This window comes from Apodemus sylvaticus, chromosome 9, assembly GCF_947179515.1.
Source record: "Apodemus sylvaticus chromosome 9, mApoSyl1.1, whole genome shotgun sequence".
Classification (NCBI taxonomy): Eukaryota; Metazoa; Chordata; class Mammalia; order Rodentia; family Muridae; genus Apodemus; species Apodemus sylvaticus.
Genome location: NC_067480.1, coordinates 108,269,018 through 108,290,656, shown reverse-complemented (window position 1 = coordinate 108,290,656; position 21,639 = coordinate 108,269,018). Strand labels below are relative to the sequence as shown.

General features: G+C 45.0%; 1 protein-coding gene across 4 annotated transcripts in view; it reads left to right on the top strand.

Annotated features, from left to right (window-relative positions):
* Positions 1-4,546: 4,546 nt before the first annotated feature.
* Positions 4,547-21,639, top strand: part of Aff3 (ALF transcription elongation factor 3) — a 498,796-nt gene continuing 481,703 nt past the window's right edge. For 3 of the 4 annotated variants that reach the window (XM_052193067.1, XM_052193068.1, XM_052193066.1), the window contains exon 1: positions 4,547-4,681. The gene's annotated coding sequence lies outside the window, so the exon portion shown is untranslated. The remainder of the gene's footprint in view (positions 4,682-21,639) is intronic. The other variant, XM_052193070.1, reaches the window with a different exon arrangement.

Here is a 21,639-nt window from a genome sequence, read left to right as displayed (position 1 = left end):
GACAAAGCAACAGGTCAGGGAGGAAGGTTAGGAAGGAATAGTTTGTGGGATCTATAGGAAATGTAGGCAGGGATGAGGGAAGGCTGTAGCTAGAGCTCTGTTACAACACTAAGGATAAGACTGGGGGTTGGTTCTGGGAGAAGAGAGAGGGGGGAAGGGAAGGTCTGTGGGCAGTCTACCTGGCTTTCTGTCAGACCTAAATTATTTTTTTTTTTTTTAAAAAATATTGTCTGGAAATTGTACCCTGATAATCACAAGAATATTTTAAATGGTGTTCATGAAAATTTAGTATTTCTCTTCCAAAGTTCCAAAAAAAAAAATAGCCTTTAAATACAGAAAATGAACAGTAGAGAATATAAGACAGACATGTTTGAAATATTAGTCCTCATGCTAGTTGAAAGCTGCCTCACTATCTGAAGCCAATGTGCCATTTTAAATGTATTTTGATGATGCAAGGTAGCAGACCCTGCACAGTAGCAGTTTCAGAGTAGCATTTTGTTGCCTCTTATTTATCTGCTTGCCGACACGCTTTCATACCGTGTAAGAGTTCTTATCACTGCCCTGTTCTTTTGCTATCTCATTTGTATGCAAATTTTCTTGTATGCAACTTACTCTTTGGTAAATGCTACCAGCAGATTGAGTGTCTGTAATTATGCCCCGTCCTGTCTGCCCTGTTTGTTTCTTATTATATCACCACCGTAGTCCCTGCTTCATGTTCTGGTCATGAATTACAGACTGGCTCAGGTGGCAATTTTTCTTATGGGAGATGTGATAGCCTAGTACTGCATTCCTCCCCCAATACCTCCCCCGCTTACAAAAGCTCTGCCTAGATCAAATGTATAAGGGCCTATTCCTTCCTTCCTAGTCTCAGGTTCTTTTTCTTTCTCTTCTTGATCTGATTTAAAAAAAAAATAAAATAAAAAACAAGAAAACAAAACCTAGAAGCCTTCTGTTTCTATCAATGGGCGGCTTGTCAACTAACTCACATGATGTCTTCCTGTTCCTTCCTCAGGTTGATTTATGCAATAGTAAAATATGAGGTGGAATTGCTTTGTATACGTGTGCGTGTTTTAGATTGTTTATAGTGAGGCTGAGAAATCTAATGAAATTTTCATGTGGGATGTTCATGCCAGGAATATACATAAACATGATGTGTGTAGATTTACATGCAAATATAAACACAATGTGTATACCTGTCTTTGTAAATGCATACAAGTTTATCTGAGTAAACCGGGAGCAGGGATAAATAAGCATATGTAGCGGGGTGGGGCAGAGCGCTAAAGAGAGATCACGTCTGGATTATGGAGCTACGCTATTTTAACTCAAACCCAAGAGTCACTCTTAACTATCTCTTTGACCTTGGTCAACTTCTGACATTGCTTGCTCTCTGTTTTCTTATTAGGGAATAGTAAAGAATTTTGAGAGGGGTTGAATCACTTGATACTTAAAACTGTTTCTCAGTGCGTGGCAAGCTGCAGTAGACATCGGACCATTTCTATTATCATGTAAGATAAGCAGGAAGTATAGCTTTACCCAGGGCAGGCATCCATTAGATTAGGTTCTTCATTCAATCCATTAAGATTTCTGGCCTCTGCTCAGTATCAGAGTTGGTTGACTGTGAGATTCACCTAAGCAGAGATGGACTCTGCTTCCATATCAATCATGGCTTCTATTGGACCCTGGTGAGTACTTGAATGGGTTTTTCTCTCCATGCCTATCCTGTATACCCACAGTGGCACCCCATCAATCTAGGCCTCCAAGACCAGGCATGGTGATAAACACCTTTTATCCTAGTACTGGGAGGCAGACATAGGAAGAACTGTCAGTTCAAGACCAGCCTAGTCTAAATACCAAGTTTTGGGCTAGCCAGGGTAAAGAGACAACAATAACAAACAGGCTGCCGATACCTTGGGTGGGTAGCAGTGATAAGCAAGGAGTGAGCTAGCCCTAACTTTTCTTCTCCTCACACCCCATCTTTGCCAGCCCCTTGGCCTAGCACAGATTCCAGTTTACATCTGCAGTCCCCCCAGGCTCATGAAGCAACCTCTAGGGTCTCTCAGGCCCTTGTGGTCTTCTTGCTCAGAGAGTCTGTGTAACCTAGCCTTGTCTTCAGGGTCCCAGCAAGTGAGTAGGTTATGCTTCCTGTGACTACATTCCCCATCATGGGGTATAATGTCACTGCCACATGCACCTCTGTCCAGGAAGAGAGCGAATGACACACAGGAAAGCTTTCTGTTGCTGTGACAAAATGCTGGTCATCATGAGAGGCTTGGTTTTGTCTCCTAGGATTGCGTTCTTATTTACTTAAGATTATTTTATATATGAGTGTTTTGACTGCATGTGTGTGTGAGTATTGCATGCATGCCTGTAGGGGCTAGAAGAGAGCATTAGATCCCCCCAAAGCTAGGGTTAAAGGTGTGTTGTGAGCCACCTGACAAGAGTGTGGAGGAACAAACTTGGATCCTCTCTAATCATGCATTTTCTCAATCAAGGGAAGAATCTAGGTGAATTCTTCAGTTTTGGTTTGCAAAACAGGAGAAAGGCTTGTTTTTGCCCAGGGAATCCATGCGGCTCATGCCAGAATGGTGACAGTATGTAACTGGACAGGGGAGTCTCTAGTTGTATCCAGGATTCCATCCAATGTATGGATAAAGAAGGTTATGTTCACATAAAGAAAACTTGGTGTGAATAATGAAGAAGCTGAGTTAGCAGAAGGCAGACATGTAAATGCGGGAAGAGGGGGGATGAAGGACCAGGGAGGGGACCCAATGGATGGTGTCATAGGCTGTGTGATGAGGGGTGGGGGATGGAGGGGCCAGTCTCATTTTGATCCATTGAACCTAAGGTTCCCAGGGGACATTCAGGAAGAACAGCAGAGAGTTGTAAACAGCCAGACATGGGCTTGGCAAGTAACATGGAGAGAGAAGGCAAGGCCACCCATGGAGAACATAAACCAAGAGCCTGGAGACCAGGGCCTGGGAAGAGCACAGGTCAAGACCATCGCTGAGGACTGGAAGTCTGCCAGCCAGCAAGAGAGAAGTGGCGTGACAAAAGCCAGGAGAACACGGAGTCACAGTGACCGATGGGAAAGTTCCAGAAGAAAGGGAATGCTCCCTGGCATCAGACACTGGAGAAAGGAGGCTAAGCAGACAGCACGGTTACCCGTCCTCTGGAAATCTGCCTGTTAGCAGGAGAGCATCAAGCCATGAGTGAGTGCGCGGTCCAGCAGTGTAGACAAGAGGCCCCGGCCTGACAGATGCATGGGAGATAAGGAGACGAAACCTTCAGGGAGCATATTCTTAAATCTTTATATTATCCCACTGGTGCTGTTTCTCCTTCCCCTATGAGCCTTTGTTCTGGAAAGTCCTAGGAAACCATTACACTCTAGACGCCAGATAAGTTTTAGTCTTGTTTCTTCAATGTCCAGGCAGTTGGAGATCCTTCAGAGCTTTGACAAGAAGTTAAACCTGGCTTCAGGGAGGTGGCTAAAGGGCAAAGCACTTGGCACATGACAATAAGGGCCAGAGTTCGGATCCCCAGCACCCACATAAATGCCAAACAGGCATAGTGGCCTACTTATAATCCCAGCAATAGTGAGGTGAAGACAGAAGACCTTGGAGCAATCTGCCTAGCTAAACTCACCTAATTATCAAGCCCCAGTTCAGCCAGAGACCTTGCTTCAGTGTGGATAGTAGAAAGAACACTTGAGGAAGACATCTGACATCAGCCTCTGATCTACACAAGTGATGGTTTGAATATGCTTGGCCCAGGGAGGGGCACCATTAGGAGGTGTGGCCTTGTTGGATTAGATGTGGGTGTGGCCTCGTTGAAGTGGGTGTGGCTTTGTTGAAGTGGGTGTGGCCTTGCTGGAGTGGGTGTGGCCTTGTTGGAGGAAGCATCACTATTGGGGTGGACTTTGAGACCCTCCTCCTACCTGCTTGGAAGACAGTCTACTCCTGGCTTTCTTTGGATGAAGATAAAGAACTCTCAGTCCTTCCTACACCATGTCTGCCAGATGCTGCCATGCTTCCTGCCATGATGATAATGGACTGAACCTCTGAACCTGTGAGCCAGCCCCAATTAAATGTTGTCGTTTATAAGAGTTGCCTCGGTGGTCACGGTGTCTCTTCACAGATATGTATGTGCATGACCTCCACGTAAATGCACAGGCATCTGTATATACATTTGTACACACACACACACACACACACACACACATTCCACATACAGAGGAGGAAAAAAAGGATGCTAAATAGCCTACTAAGATCAGTACCTGGTAAGACTATAAGGGATTCCAGAATGTTCCAGGATATTTTTCAGCATTTTTTTTAGAGTTAGGTGGGAGTGAAAAAGACCTTGCCCCTGGCCACCATGACCATGTATCTCAATCTGTGTTCTTGCCAGGAGATCTCCCAAGCTGGGAGTCCAGGCCCTGTTACCGGTCTCCTGCCCTGGGGCGGGTAGGAGCAGGGGGCTGGGTGTCTGCCGTAGCCCGTCGCCTCCACACTTTCACATCCTCTATCAACACCTGCACACTTGGGTGGTGACCACACAAGCTCTTCCTGTTTGTGCAGAAAGTGCCATTCAGAACGCTTGCCAGCGAGGAGGGATCTGTACACAGAAGAGAGAGAAGCTGAACAATTTATTTGGAACAGAAAAAAGCCCGAGAGTGTGTTGAGAGGTAAGTGGGTCGGTGTCTGGGTACCTTCGGCAGTTGTGGAGGAAGGGTAGGACTGCACCGGGATTCCTCAGGGCCCTGCAGTTGAGAGTATTCCTAGCCTGCCCCACAGAGAGAATCATGACCTGGGGCATGGCTGGATAATGGGACAGGCAGATGTGGAACATAACCAGAGGAGGTCACAGTGTGTGTGTGTGTGTGTGTGTGTGTGTGTGTGTGTGTGCACATGCAAAGAAGACACAATATAAATGTAAACATGCTCTTATGCACATTTGTGGTGTCAATTCGGCCCACTGGTCTTAGGCAATATGTCTGAACTTCATGTAGGTCATCAGCTATACCTCAATAAAAGAACCCAAGTCAAGGTCACCAAGACTGAGGATGGCCTCGCTGGTGACTTCAGAACCTATACAAAGGAGACTGCAGGCAGCCTAAGGCCACCCTCAGTCATGCAGAAGTAACTTAATGCAACAGTTAAAAACACTATTTTTATAGCTCTTTTTTTTTGTATTTACACAAGGCATGTTATACACACACACATACACACATGTGCACACACACACACTCTAGTATTCATACTCAGGAACACCTATCACATCATATCAAATAACACAGCAAGTATATTTTTTGAGACCAAAGAAAACACTTAGTATAACAAAGAGCTTTTTTTTTTTTTGACATGTGATGTCCTTGTTACTCAAATGTTACAAATCACAAAACACGCAATCATGTTTAGATGTGTACTTCCCAGAGTGGTCCATTCAAAGCAGAGCAATCCTACAAGACAGGGTGATGTGGGTAGCATGGGGCCTGGCACAAGGGGGACAACAGAAGGGCGAATGTCCATGGACCAAGTGGTGGTAAACCCACTCGGGTGTCATTTGTATAAACTATGTGATCAGTGTAAGAAGGCATCTTCTGCTTCTGCTTCCTGTTGGAAATTTAGAGGTTTGCTAACTGTGCAGTACTGTCTTCCTCCACATCGGCCAGACAGGTCTCCCTACCTCTCCGTCTTCCCACCTGAGTGAGATAACAGCAAAGCAATGTGTTCATTCAGTGTTCTTGGGGTTTGTCTCTGTTGACTGCTATTTCCTTGGTCTGGGTATCATCTGTGCTTAGTATTTAGTTGTAGCATGCCTAGTTTTATTTGATTTACATTTCAAAAGCAGGACAAAAACACATCTCTCATTTCTTAGACCTGGTGGTTCAAATCCCAACCCTAGCAGGATGATTTTGAACAAGCCACTATGTCTCTGTATCCTGGGTCTTTCATCTGAAAACTGGACACGATCATGGCCTCTATCCCTGAATTAAGAGTTGAATACATTATTACATATAAATCGCATAATGAGAGGGCCTGGGACATTAGCGGGGATTGGTGAGGACCAACTGCCCTTGCTATCATCAGCACCACTGCTGTCTTTCATGAAATTGAGCTGTCAGACTTGAATAGAAATGTCAGAGGTTGGAAGGGGAATAGGGATCGGGGCTGGCTTGGGGGAGACACTTAAGTTAGAGCTGATGGTTCTGACACTCAGAATGCTGGAGACCGGCAGGCAGAGAGGAAAGAGCTCTGGGCATCCCTGCTCATGGGTCCCACTCATGAGAGGCAACATGGGAACACCACATCCAGTTAGATGAATTCACACATCTCCTGTTCACCCAGATGCACAGTAGCCTAGAGAATTGGTACCTGCTGTTCTCTTGTCCAGCTTATAGCACAGAGCATACTCGGTGTCTCCCATGTGCCAGTAACCGTATGTGGGGAATTCCCTTTGACTCTGTCCAGAGCCAGGTCCTCAGCCCTCACAGGCTATCTTCAGAATACAGGTCATTCACCAAAAGTGACTGATGGGGAAGTCAAGTCCAAGACGACTTAAGAATCAGTTCAAAGTTACAGTGAGAACTAGGGGGACTGTAGGGAGCTGGTGCCAGACTTCAGCTTGCAGTCTCTTTAGAGCAAGGACTCCTGGGCTGACATCCTGCCTGTTAAGGTTGACAGCGGAGGTCCCCACAATGAATCACTTTTACTTTCCACACTTCAGTTTCTTTAGATGTCAACAGGGTTCAGAAACCTTCTGTAGAGAGCACACATGGCTTTATAGAGGGCCCAGTGGGGCTAGGCAGATAAAATAGTGCTCTATTATTTCAGATTCACACAAGGATACATGTGGGTGGCACTTTCAGTGAAGGCAGAGTGAAAGAAAAATGTGGATAATGAGGCCAGTTCTGTTTTGTTTTAATTAGTGTGTGTGTGTGTGTGTGTGTGTGTTTCTGCTTACATGGGAGTGTACTCATGCCTGTACATTCATGTGTTAGCCAGAGTTCGCTATGAGGAGTACTCCTCAGTTCTTCCCAGCACCCCCATGTTTCTGAGGCAGGGTCTCTCAGTGCCTAGAATATGTTGATTTAGCTAAGCCTCCTGGGCAGTGAGCGCCAGAGCTCTACCTACCTGCATCGTTCCAGATCTGGGTTCACAGACTTGACTTTTGCATAGCCCAGCTTTTGCATAGATGCTGGGAACCTGAACTCAAGACCTCACCCTTACCCGGCAGGACTTTACTTAGTCACCCATTCCCTGATGTTGCTTCTTAATGACATAAGACAAAGTATGGGTGCTGCTTATTCTTTCTAATGGCTCTGGTAATAATGGTCTGAGATTTGTAAAATCATTGCCATACATAAACTTTTATTTCTCAGATTCAGATATTATAAGTCAAATAGCATTATTCTAAAGATCTCTTACTAAAAATGCCCTGTCTGCTCTCTGGCTTTGAGTAAATCTGATAAGGGAAGGGTGTGATATCACTTCCCGTGGCCCCTTGTCTATTTAACTACTTATTTATTTAACTGTTAATGAGTTGATTTCTCAAAGTTTTAAAACATAGCTTGGACATGTTACCCAAAGCCTCATCTCTCCTCTAGGTAACAGTCCAAATACATGTTCTTTCTAAAATGAAAGAACACCATTTTCTCAGGATTAAAATGTAAACAGGTGTTTGTGCACAAATACAAACCTATTAAAAGTATCTTTCATAAATACTCCTCTTTATAGCTTTTATCTGTGCTAAAACGGGGGTGATAATGAATACGAGGCAACCCGACTCCTGCAATAGCTAATAAACATGACAATTTGATTTATTGCTGCTCCTCGGCTCCAGCCTGTTGACAGACTTTTCTTTATGGAAAAATTACTATGGTTTAAATCTCTATCATATGGTACTTAATTCAATCAACAATATGTTACCAATTAGATCCTGCTTAAACTACCATCAGCCAGCAGACCATGGACCATGCTAAGTCTGATGACAATCAGAGAACTGGTAAATGTTTTGTGGCAGCCTACGCTGGGCCAAGGAGAGATGCAGACTCAATGGTCAACAAAGAGAGAAAGGGCAGAGATAAACATTTGTTTTCCTACCTTGAGAACTGATACAATTTTGAACCTAAAAGCAAACAAGTTTGTGTTGATAGGGGTGCACATTGATACTTTTTCATTGTTCCTACTGGCAACATTTTAGGATACATTTGCAAACCGAAACACTCTCTCCCACCCCCTAGCCCCTCCCCCATCTTCCCGCCAGTGGGCCTGCCTTTCCCTGTTTTAGAAATCCCGCTTCCCCTGGGTGGATATTGGCCATTGTGACTGAGAGATCTTTCAGAGGTAGGAAGGGCCACTTTGCCTTGTTTTCCCTGTGGACTATGTGTATTGGGTGTGCTACTGGACACACAGGACCGAGCAGAAAGATACTCTGCTGAAATGAGGGCACCAACCAAATTTAACACCAAGCAGGGAGCTGGAGAGAGGGACAGCAGTTAAGACCATTTGCGGTTTTTTTTCAGAGGACCTGGCCTTGGTCCTCAGCACCCACCACATCAGGTGGCTTACAACCACCTGTAGCTCCAGTTCCAGAGGGTCTGACACCTTTTTAAGCACTGCACTTTCATAAACATGCCCCTATGTGTGTGTGTGTGCGCGTGCGCGCACACACACACACACACACACACACACACTTCGTAGAAATAAAATCTTTTGAAACATTAGACAAAATAGACCAGGAATCACAAGGAGATAAAGGTCAGATAGTGAGAACAGCTAGAGGACAGCACAGCAGTTGTCTGAATCATGTGAGGTGACCACTGCTCTAACAGGTATGTCTTATCTGCTTCCCCACTGGGGTGTCACTTGTTTAAACATCCCTAAACAGGAGGGAGCAGGCAGCCAGTCATCTTTAAGCTTGATTCCTGCCTTTTGGGAGGTAAGGTCAGACCCCATTGAATTTCAAGTCTTACCTAAGCCCCATACCATGAAACTGCCTCAGAAGGAAGACTGGAAAACAAGGAAGGCTTCATGGCCGGAGCTGACAGTAAAAGTCACAAGTATTACGACAGCCTCTGGGCGGAGGCTGACTTCTTACAACTGGGTGGTTTGGTTCACAGGTTGAGGGACAGAGGAGAGACAAGAGAGACCACCATTACTGTATCCTGGGTTATCCTGGGCACTTTGTTTCTTAAAGCTGAAGTAGAGAGCAAGGCCTGAGAGTTTCTTTAAGGCCAATCATATTGAAATTCCCTCTAAATTATACTAATAGGAGCTGCTTCCCTTCCTTCTACTCTGCAGGGGGCATTTTAATGGAAAATTTCTAAGTCCCCATCCCAGCAACCCTGGGAGTAGGGCAAGATGTACACTTCTTTCACATGTGGAGAATGAAGGTCGTAGGAAGGTAAATGGTTTCCCCAAATGTATAGATAGATGTGGGACTTGAGCCTGGCTGGCTCAACTCTAAAATCTTCCACCCCAGCCTTGGAGGATCTAGACTCTAGTCTTCATATGTGTGGGACCATTTGAATAAAATTCCTCTGTTCCTTGACAGTGTGAATGTATATGTGAGTGTGTACATTTGTATGTCATGTATATGTGTAAGTGTATATATGTGTTCGAATGTGTAATTGTGTGTGTATTGCAAGGGTGCATATGTGCCAATGTGTAAGTGTTTGTAAGTGTGTGTGTGTATGTGTGTGTGTGTGCATTGCAAGGGTGCATATGTGCCAATGTGTGTGTGTGTAAGTGTGTGTGTATTGCAAGGGTGCATATGTGTGAATGTGTGAGTATTAATGTATGTGCTTGTGCATGTGTGCTCTCCAGGCATATACAACCAGGATGAAAGCTAAAAGTTGGGGGATTCAGAAGAAAAAACGGCCCAGATGTTACAACTTTGCCTGGGCTGCCCTTGTTTTTAAATACTGTGACAATATTTTCTGAAGCAGAGATCAAAGGGACATACGGCCTGACTCGTGGGTAACAAAGGGAAAAGTCTTTGAAATTGGGAGGATCTGGGACGTGTTCAGCAGTGTGGCTACAACAGCTCTCCGAGCACCTGGAAACCCTGGCCTCCTTGGGAAGCCCCGTGAAAAGCTGCCATAACTCCCAGCCTCCTCCATAGCTACACGAGTCTGTGGTTTGAGGCCCTGTTCTGTGAAAGTAGCAAAGGTACCGAAAACTGTTTACCCTGCTTATAAACGCTTTAGAAATAGCTAGAGAATGCTTTCTATGCAAATGGACTTCTTACAGCTAAAACAGAAAGACAAAGGAGGACTTTATTTATAAAAGGCATCAAAATTTAAATACTTAGAAGAACTTTAACAGGAAACAGGCCCATAGGGGGAAAATTCTGTAGAATAAGCTTAGGGATTTAAAAATGTATAAATGACTGTACCTTAGCTCTTACTAAGCAAATTTATATATAAAAATAAAGTTAGGGTCTGGAGAAACTTTTCAATGACTAGAGCACAGGCTGCTCTTTCAGAGGACCTGGGTTCAATTCCCTGTATCCACCTGGAAGCTCCCAGTTATCTGTTATTATAGTCCCAGGGACTCTAACACCCTGTTCTAGCTTACAAGCGCACCACACACACATGTGGTACACAGACATACATGCAGGCAAAATGCCCAGGCACACAAAGAAAAAAATTAAAAACACATATGTTAAAAGGTTAAATTAAATGTAAATCCCCATCTATTTAAGGAAGGAAGGGACTTCACTGGACTGCAATGAAAACTCCAGATGAATGCTAAAGACTTACCTGGTTGTTTTTGGAAAAGGAAGAAAAGCAGGGTGCAGTATTTGCCTTGTCAAAGACAAAACTCAAGCGGTCATGTAGTCCCAGGTGATAAACACATCGCTAGAAGAGAGAAACACATTGGCGCTCGCTCACCCACGCACATGAAAGTTTAGTCCATGAGAAAGGACCCTTTCTGAGTCAGTCAGAGTCAGACAGGGGGCAGGAGATCAAGCCTGGTGGATCCTTGTGAGACTTGACTCTTGCGCCCACGTGGCACAGATATCTGCATCTTCCTTCTCAGATGCCTTCTGCCTCGCTCTCCAGAACGTTTTCTCCGTTCTTTTCTTGGCTCCAACACTTCCACATGTCTCAATGGCGGAGATCCTCCGACTACCCTACCCCATGCCCCCTGCATTCACTCCCCAGCTGACCCCGTCTCCATATGACCACTAAAGTACTCATGACACCCACGCTTCGGTCCCGCAGCCTCCATTTCTCTCCTGGCTACGAATGTGCTCTCCTGCTGCACATAGTAGCCTCACCGTCAAGTGTACCTTCTGCTTCATGATCTTAACGTGTCATTTCCCTAACAATTCCGGGCTTCTTCTGCAGTTTCAGGACATCTCCATAAAAGCCCCATTCTCGTCCATCAGGCTAGTACCTTTCCGTGTCTTCGTGTGATCTGATTGGCCAGCACATCCCATCCACAGGTGCCTTGACCTGTGTCCACATTCAAATCGGGTTTTCACTCTCCCTGCCTCTACTTCCGGTATTCAAGACCGTAAATTGTCCCGCCTGCTCTTCCAAGTTAGTTCCCACTTTCCCCACGCCTCCCCTTCCACTCGGTTCTGAGCCCAGACCAAGAGGAATTCTTGTAAAACTAAGTCATAACATATGATTGCTCAAAGCTCTGCAGTGGAAAACCTCACCGTCTCAACGTCTGTTACTGTGTAAGCAACCAGCTAAAACCACAGCCCAAAACACCCTTTGAGGGCGGTCCCCAGGGCACAGGCTCCTTTTCATCACAGGTTCCAGATCTGGAGGCAGCTGCTGCCTGGACGGGTTCAGTTGTCCTCGTTTCTGAAATGTAATGGCTTTAACTTACACAGGTCATCAGCAACAATGTTTTAGTTTGCTCAAGACATCATAGATTAGGACTTTCATCAGCACAGGGACCGGAGAGATGGCTCAGTAGTTATCACACTTGGTTCTCTTATAAAGGAATGGAGTTGTTCCCAGCATCCATGCAGAGTGACTCATAACCACCTGTGACTCCAGCTCCAGGAATCCAAAACCTTCTTCTAGACTCTGCGGATGCTACACATATGTTCAGACACACGTGCATGTGTGCGCACAGATGGAGATAATTAAAAGTAAAAAATAAATCTTAAAAAAAAAAACTCTCAGCAGTTTGGAGCTGGCTGGAACCCCTTCCTCCATGACGACTGCTCTATCATCTATCATCTACCACCTACTTATCTATCTGTCTACCTATTTATCATCCATCTATCGATCTAACTATCTGTAATCTATCATCTACTTATCATCTATCATCTACCTATTTATCTATCTACCCAGCATCTATCTATCTATCTATCTATCTATCTATCTATCTATAATCTATCATCTACCTATCATCTATCTACCATCTATCATCTATTATCTATCATCTATCTACCTATTTATCACCAAGAATCTATCTACCTATCTACCTATTTATCTGTCTATCGTCCATCATCTCTCTATAATCTATCATTTATCCTCTATCATCTATCTATCATCCATCATTTATCTATCTATCTATCTATCTATCTATCTATCTATAATCTATCATCTGTGTATCATCCATCTATCATCTGTCTATTATCTATCTATGATCAATCACCTACCTATCATCTATCTATCTGTCATCAATCATCTATCTAGCATCTATCTTTTAGAGTTCATGTTGTGATTTTGGGCTTATCATTCAACCATCATTGAAGGCAGTTGCATTTTTCCTATTGTGATTGGCTTCTTAGAAGCAGGAAGCACATGACACAACTTGCTAGCCCCCTTCCTGACCTTTCGTTGTTGTTGTTGTGGTTGTTGTTGTTGTTGACGACAACTGATGTGCATAGGAGACCTGTCCAGACACAGAGCTTAGGAGAGAGTCTGTCTCCTCATGGGAGGGACCATGGCTTGATTGACACCTTATGGAAGCTCTTTGGGAAACAGCACGGTGTGCTCTTCAGGTACAAAGTGTAGAACCCGTGCATGGTTCCTCTGAGATGACACGATGCAGCTAACCCTTCTAGTGCCCTCTGCCCCACTTGCGTCACGCTCCAGTCATGGCTTCTTCAACGTTTATTCATTTAGTTCTGAGGCAGGAGCTGTGTGGCACACCTGGCCTCCAGCTCACTCGACAGCCACGGAGCATCTTGTTTGGTCTCCTGCCTTGCCACTCCGGTGCTGGGATCTCTGGCATCCGTGCCTTCCCCAGCTTCTTTGCTGGCTTTGGCATGTTTCCTCCTTTGGTCTGTCACAAGCCATTTTCTCTGCTTAGAGCTGTCTCTTGCATGTATAAGTCGCCTCTCCCTTCCTGCCTGCCTCCCCATCTTTCTGTGGGTATTTAGCCTTCTTTTTAGAATCTAAGTTCCATGCTGCATCTCAGTGACCTAGAGTAAAAGATGTTATTAATAGGCCTATGGAGTTCTTTTTTGGAGGAGTAATTTTAATTGAGTGATTATTTGGATATTTTCTGACTACTGTGTATAGAGGGGAAGAAGATAATCCTAGACAAAATACCTTTCAGAAGAATACCAATGTAGCATAATCATGTGTGTAGTGTAATAATTATTAGAGAGAATTTGTGGAACATTAAACAACCTCGGGATAAAATTCTGATAGAGTCATACCTGTGTCTATCAGAAAACCCAACTAAAACAATGAATAGTACATTGTATTCCCCCCCTAGTTAAACAAAGAGAAAGACCAGTGAGCCGTAATGACGTGTGAGGGGAGGGGGCTCAAAGAAATTTATCCTTCCCATCCTTTAATTTAGTTTTAAATTAAACATAGTATCAAAGCAGCATATACCAAATGAACATAAAATTACTTGCAAAATTACTTAATACAAAACATGAGCATATATAAAAAGCACAGCCAAATAAATAAATTCAAATAAAATATGAAAACTTAGAAAGCACCAAAGAAATAGTTAAATTATTTTCTGCTCTTGAAGAGGGTGGGTCACAACTGCCAGCAACTTTAGCTCCCGAGGATCTACGCCCTCTTGTGGCCTTTTAGGGCACCTGCATGCATATGCACATACACATAAATGGTGCTGGAAATCATCAGGAAAAAACTTCTCCTTGCTATCTCTCCATTTGCTTTGCTCTCTGAATGTAGATGGCAGTGGAGGACAAGCACCAAGTGAGGAGAATGGAGCACATCCTACCTGTTCACCTTAAGATACATTAACATGATTCAACTTTTATTATCTCAATAATCTGTTTCTTTAAAGATTTATTCAGTTTATATGAGTACACTGTAGCTGTCTTCAGACACACCAGAAGAGGGCATGGGATCCCGTTATGGATGGTTATGAGCCACCATGTGGTTGCTGGGAATTGAACTCAAGACCTCTGGAAGAGCGGTCAGTGCTCTTAACCACTGAGCCATCTCTCCAGCCCCGCAATAATCTGTTTTATTTAGCAAACCATGAGACTATTCAAAACACTAACTGCATTTTACATTTTTAGTTCTGTGTCTTCGAAGTACAGTGGCCCCTCTCAAAGGCAAGCCGTCACATGTGGTCAATGGCTACCACTGGTCTTTCTCTTTGATTAACTTGGTGGGGGGGTGGAATTACAATGTATTATCTGCTTGTCCTGTTGTTTAGATGATGAAGGTGGTAGTGGTGATGGTGATGGTGGTTGTGGTTGTGGTGATGGTGGTGATGATGATGGTAGTGGTGGTGATAGTGGTGGTGGTGGTGATGGTGGTGATGATGGTGGTGGTGGTGGTGATGGTGGTGATGGTGTTGTGGTGATGGTGGTGGTGATGATGGTGGTGGTGATGGTGGTTGTGATAGTGGTGATGATGATGTTGGTGGTGGTGATGGTGATAATGGTGGTGGTGGTGGTAAACACAGTTGAAATCTACTCCCTGGGAAAATTTCAAGTTTCCATTGCATTGCTACTTGCTGTTTTTGTCATATTGGGCTCCTTCTTCCTGAGGCTCCTCAGAATAATAATTCAGTGTATCTCATAGCCTTGGGTTAGGAACTCAGTCTCTCTCTATGTTTAGAATATTCTGCCATACCATGTGTCTGGGTGGGGCAGGTTAGTCCTTGCTTGGGAGCAGGGAGCATGCTCACTAAGGCTCTGTGTTCCACAGACTCTATAGAAAAGTACAGCATAGGCATTCAGTGAGCAGACACATGTGCCTTTCTTTGAATACCTGGCACATGGTAGGTGCTCAATAAACATCAACTTTAGATCTTGCTAGCATCTTCTAATGCCACACATGGCATGCGGTTGAAATTTGAAAGTGCTTGTGCATGATTTCATCAACTCCTATGTCTATTCTCCGGAGCGGAGTCCACGGGAGTCCACTTCTAGGGCCGGGCTCTGCTTTATCCCTTTTGACTCATAAGTATAACAAATAGAGGTCAACCCCAGAGCCGTCTGATTCTTGAGAAATCTATTTGCAGAGGGCAGCCTCTCCTGGAAAAAAGTGCACTTACATGATATCAATAACACCGGCCTGAAAAGCGCACCCACTCAAATAGCTGAGCGGCTGAGGGAGAGCCGTGCATGTCTTGAGCCAATCCTTCCTCAGCCTGGTTAAGCATAGTCACGTGTGTCTCTGAGGGTTGGAGCTTTGGAGATCAGCAGGCGGCTCTGTTCTGGTGTCCATCCTCCCGTTTTGGGGGGATGTATTTGTGATGCAGGCTGGAGAGACACAGGGCTGAAAAAAACGGCAGTGGAATTTCTGGCCATTAATTTTATGAGTCTGTTATTCACTCTTTATTGTTGTCTGACCTACTGTTATATATTTGTACATTAAAAGCAGGTTGCTTGCTAATCTTTGTTTTAGAACCAAGGAGTGAGCAATTAACCTTCTGACTGGCGAATGTCTTTTGTCATCTCTGCTGATATGGCCTTGGGGTTTCCACAAGGCTGCCTGTACGTCTGGAAGCAGAGAGGGCAGAAAATGGTCTCATTACCCCCATGAATTTATCTCAGAACCTTCTAGAAATATTCTGAGAGAATTTTGTGCTCTGAGGCCTTGCAGATAACAGTCCATGAAACTGCCCCCCTTGGCACCCAGAGCTCTCTTTGTCTATGACAGCCCATACTGGGCATTATTGAGGATTTGAGGGTGTCTGGCTGGGCAAATGGAAGTTAGGCTACAGCCTGCTCCCCATTTTTCCAGAGGAAATACTATTTCTTTAAGAAATACTATTTCTTACAAAGGTGTCAAGGTCTCAGGGAGCCCTATGGCCCTGGGGTTATGCTATTTGAACTATTTATCTCCTGCTTTTATTATTATTATTATTATTATTATTATTATTATTTTCTATATTCTTTGTTTATATTCCAAATGATTTTCCCTTTCTTGGTCCCCCCCCTTCCCCATAAGTTCCCTAAGCCCTCTTCCCTCTGCCCATTCTCCTATCAACCCCCTCCTACTTCTCTGTCCTGGTACTCCCCTACAATGCTGGAACAAGCCTTTCCAGGACCAGGGAGGGCCCTCTCCTTCCTTCTTCTTGGGAGTCATTTGATATGTGAGTTGTGTCTTGGGTATTCAGAGTTTCTGAGCTAATATCCACTTATCAGTGACTGTATTCTGTGTGTGTTCTTTTGTGATTGGGTTACCTCACTTAAAATGATATTGCCTAAGAATTTCATGAATTCATTGTTTTTCATTGCTGAGTAGTATTTCATTGTGTAAATATACCACATTTTCTGTATCCATTCCTCCATTGAGGGACATCTGGGTTCTTTCCAGCTTCTGGCTATTATAAATAGGGCTGCTATGAACATAGTGGAGCATGTGTCCTTATTGCATGCCGGGGAATCCTCTGGGTATATGCCCAGGGGTGGTATTGCAGGGTCCTCCGGAAGTGTTATGCCCAGTTTTCTGAGGAACAGCCAGACTGATTTCCAGAGTGATTGTACCAACTTGCATTCCCTGTGCCAGGCTTGATGGAAATCCTCAAGCTGCAGGCAGAGTACATTAGATTTCAGAAGGATGCTTCCTGTAAGCTAAGAATCCCCCAATAGATTCCACTAATTCTAAACATTAATGAACTTCTAGAAACTCTGGGCATCCTATCCCCTGGGGATAGCCTATTGTGATGTAATGCTACATGCTCTTAGCTGATGAGGAGCTGTTGAGTGGTCTGACCAGGGCTTAGGGAGACAGTTTAGATGGGGAACTGACAAGCCTGATCAGGGGCCTGAGTTCAATACCCACCACCCACGGAAAAAGCTGGACATGGTAGTGAGCTCTTACAATCCCAGTTAAGCATCCCTGGGGCTTGTTAGTCTGCTATTGTGGCCTAATCAGAAAGCAATGGGAGGTCCTGAATCAAAAAACCTAAGGAACACCGCATGAGGTTGACCCCTGGTCCTCAGACATGCAGATAAACACCTATGAATACATATATGCAGCGGAGAAAGTGTCAAATAAATAAGTAAATAAACGCCAGCAGATGTCCTGCCACTCACACCTGGGCACATACTTTTCACTACAGCACGAGGAGTTTTTTGTGGTAGAACCACTCAAAGGCTCAGTGTGTGAAGGTTTAGATCAGTGTTCAAATCCCAGCAGAGTCTCCTAGTGTAAATGAACCCTAGTCATAGCCTGTGTACCACTCGTGGGCAGCCAAGTGACCACAAGCCAGTGGCTTCTCCCTCTGCCTCGTAATTTGCACTTCAGTTAGAGCTGGGACGTAATGCCTCTCTCACCGGGGCTGTTGTGAGGATTTAACAAGGTTACAAGCAGCGCAGCCTGCCCAAGCGCACCAGGCTTTCATAAAAGTAGCCTTTGTGTGGTTATTTAGATACCGGACCTGCAGCAACTTTAACACAGCAATTACTTGAAGAACCAGTAAATTAGACGTATTAGGAAGAAGGTTAATTCCTCAGGCTGGCGGAGCATTTTCTGAATCACAATAGTAATTTTCTAAATGGCTCTGAGGAACCTGGAAAGGAACGGGCATGGGTTTCAGCTCTCCTTGATTTCCCAGAGAGTAATTGCCCATTGGAATGGCCTGCCCATTACGTGATCATAATGTGGACTGTACACACACACACACACACACACACATACACCGTTATAACACAATTCCAGGGAAAAAAGTTCAGAGCCAATCATGGCTTTGCCTAAGCGGCTGGAGTTGTCACCTAGAATGAACGGCCAGTTTGTGATCTGGAGCTTTTGTTCAGCTGACTGTTACACCTGGTGTGCTGTTACTGGTAGAGAAGGTGTATATTTAAATGTTTTGATGATTCTCCAGCTCATCTCCCTGGGATTCTGGAGGGGGAGGGGAAACACATCGGGATTCTAATTTGAGGAATGATGTCATTGAAACAGATTCTTTTAAGTCTGGGGCTGTGTCCGTGGTGACAATGGAAATGGCACTGGGTGGGGGTGGGGGGGGAAGGGACTCTGAAAGATAGCTGGTCTGTTAGCTCTGCACCTGGGTGGTGCCACACTGTCTTTAGTGCTATGGCTTGCACACTCCTGGCAACATTTGCTGGAGAGGCAGCTGGGTTTAGCCAAGGCGACAGATGGGCTGGAGGGATTGATCACTGGCCACTGACCTCTGACCCCACTCACTCTCCCTGTCCTCTAGAAGTGGACCCACAGGAAGGAGAAGGAAATTAACCACCTCAGAGCTGAGGCATTAACAGTCAATGGAGCTAACCATGCTCTGCTCTCGGCTCGCTTGGATAAGCAATCATGATCGTGTCCATACTGCAGCTACAGAAACTTCACAATTGTGATGTCAGTGAACGAGGATTACTTGAAAGTTCATTTCAGACTAAATGTCCGTGATTTCAACTCTAGAGTCCAGTGTTGCCTACCATGGTGTCTTCAGAGAGACATCTAAGACTGTGACAACTGACTTTTTCACAGCACAGTGTAGCTCTGTGCTCAAAGCGTTCTTGGGACCAAATCACAAAACTCAGCATCGATTGATTGATTGATCTCTGGTAGCATGCCTTTGAGGGCAGGCTCTGGAAACACCATTGCCTTAACTTGAAAGTGGCCTTCCCAGGGGCAAAGCACCCCAGTGTTCTTTAACTGGCCAGAAAAGACATTAGGTGCTTCTTGTGACTTTGTCCCTCAGGAATGAGTGAGGAAAGGGACAGGGGTGGATGGGAAGAGGTGTTCATACAGAGAAACAACAAACAGCCAATAACAGAGGAAGGGAACCACCAAGACAGAGATCTGTGTGCTATATGGTTACTCTTTCTCAGAAACTTGAGCTCGTCAGTGAGGTGCGGATAGACCCGAGCCTTCCTCGCTTCTGCTCCGGCTGCTCTTTGTGGGCTTTGTTTATCTCCAGCCTCCCAGTGTGTGTGTGTCGTCTGTGTGGAGGAGTATGTGAGGTTTAGAGGTCAGAGGGTCAGAAAGTCTGCAGGACGTGACTGCAAGCCATCTGAAGAGTCTGTGCTGGATAGTTTAATGTCAACTTGACACAAGCTAGAGTCACCTAAGAGAAGGGAATCCCAACTGAGAAAATAACTCCATTAATATCGGGCTATAGGCAGGCAAGGCTATGGATTATCTTCTTGGCTAGTGTTCAAAATGGAAGGGCTCAACCCGTAGTGAATGGAGTCACTCCTGGATCTGTAAGGAAGCAGGCTGAGCCAGTCACAGAGAGCAAGCCAGTAAGCAGCACCCCTCCGTGGCCTGTGCGCCAGCTCCCGCCTCCAGGTCCCTGCCCTCTCCTAATTTCATCTGATGATTAACAGTGATGTAGAAGTATACACAAAATAAACCCTGTCCTCTCCCAAGCTTGCTTTCAGTCATGGTGTTTCACTGAAGCAGCAGAAACTCTAAGATAGACTTGAAGCTGTGGTTCTGTCTGTGGCATCAAGCAGACCCCTTACTCTGGGCTAATATCTTCCCTGAGCTGAGTCTATCAAAGGGGAACCACTACTCCTTCCTATACCTACAAAAAAAAACAGTGATGTAGCATCCCATGAGACCAAGAAGTGACAAAGGAAAGATGGCGACTATACATTCTGGCTAAAGTGTAGCAAATACAGTTGGCAATCCTGAATCTTCTGAGCACCTCAGCCTTGGACACTGAATACTGGAGGAACGTTTGCCTTTCCTCTGACAGTACGGACCTTGGCTGCAGACTCACACCCTGGAGGTAATGAGATGATGGGATGATCCTTCCACAGTGGCCCAATCCGTGGCCCTCCTGACAGCCCACAAAGCTCATTTGTATGCGTCAACACTGTTCTCATCTTAGATGTTAACAACTTTAATTAATAATACCCTCCTTCCTCGGTGTGTCAACAGAGCTCCACCTTTTCCTTTTGAAAGAACTTAAGTAAATAAAGAAATAAAACATTCAATTATTGGGAGTAGAAACGAGAAAATATAATTGATTTCAGAGGCTTTTGCTACAAAAATTCCCTGAGGCCGCTGACTGCATTTTATTAAGAAAGAATTGAGTGTTTATATCTCTACATTTCGTTTGTGATAATGTTGAGTTTCTTGGGGGTGGGGACAGTATTATTGAGAGAGAAATAATTATGAAAAGTGTTAAAGATTAGTGAGTTGTATTCCCCCCAGTGGGCCACCGGTATCCTGGGAGTGTGTTAAGTGCCTTAGAAAGCACCAACAACTCTTGTCACTGAGCAAATTGCCGCTCCAATGCTCTAACAAGGACCCCAGTGGGTTGGAAGACTTAACCAGAGTCCCAAAGCTCAGCACCCAATCCCCAGCACAGCATCCGTGATCTGTGAGAATTTGGATCTGTGTTCCTTCACGCTGATGTCTGTCTAAGGAGAACAGACATGTCTTCAGGAGCAGAGCTAGTATTTCTACCATTATCACTGGAAGCTGGCCCATCCCCTCGCCCTGAGTTGCCTTCTCGAACAGAATACACTGTTCAGTGCTCCCATCCGATGGGGAAGTCCAGCCGTGTCTCCAGAGGTCCCGGAGATTCCAGATGTCCCATGATTCCTTCCGGGGAGGTGTAGAAGCACATCTTTACAGACAGGCAGAATATCAACAGACCAAGGAGATGACTCCATCCACATCCAGCTTATCGAGAGAAGAGATGATGTGGAGCCCTTATAAAATCGTGGAACTCAAATGACGACGCTACGGCACCGGAAGTTCCCTGGGTAATTTATGGACAGCTATGCCACTCAGTGAAGAGTCACACTACAACACGGATGACTCACATGACACTGAACCACTGAAGGGGCTTCCCAGTGACGCACTGGCCACTGCACTGCTCTCCATTCCCTTTCCCATTGGTTACTGGTAACAGTCTCAGTGAAGGGAGAGGCCTCAAGAGTCCCATGAGTCTCTTCAAACTCCTGAGCCCACAAGGAACTGTCAAGAGGCTTGATCTCAGGAGGGTCACATGTAGGTCACCGCAGTTGCTCCAGTTCAAGCTGGCACGGGTCATACATATCAGGCCAGAGAAGACAGGCACATACCACCAGCTTGACCCACTCTCGGTAGGCAGTACACACAGAAAGTTCTTTTCATTCTCGTTCTTCTTGTGCTGGCTCCATGCAGATGACAGACTTATACCCTTACTTTGCTGCTAACGTGTCAACCACAGATCAAATTGACAGCGTCTCCAAAACAAAGGCTGAGACTTTAGCTCAGGAAGTCTGACCTTTTCCTTCTGGAATTCAAGACAG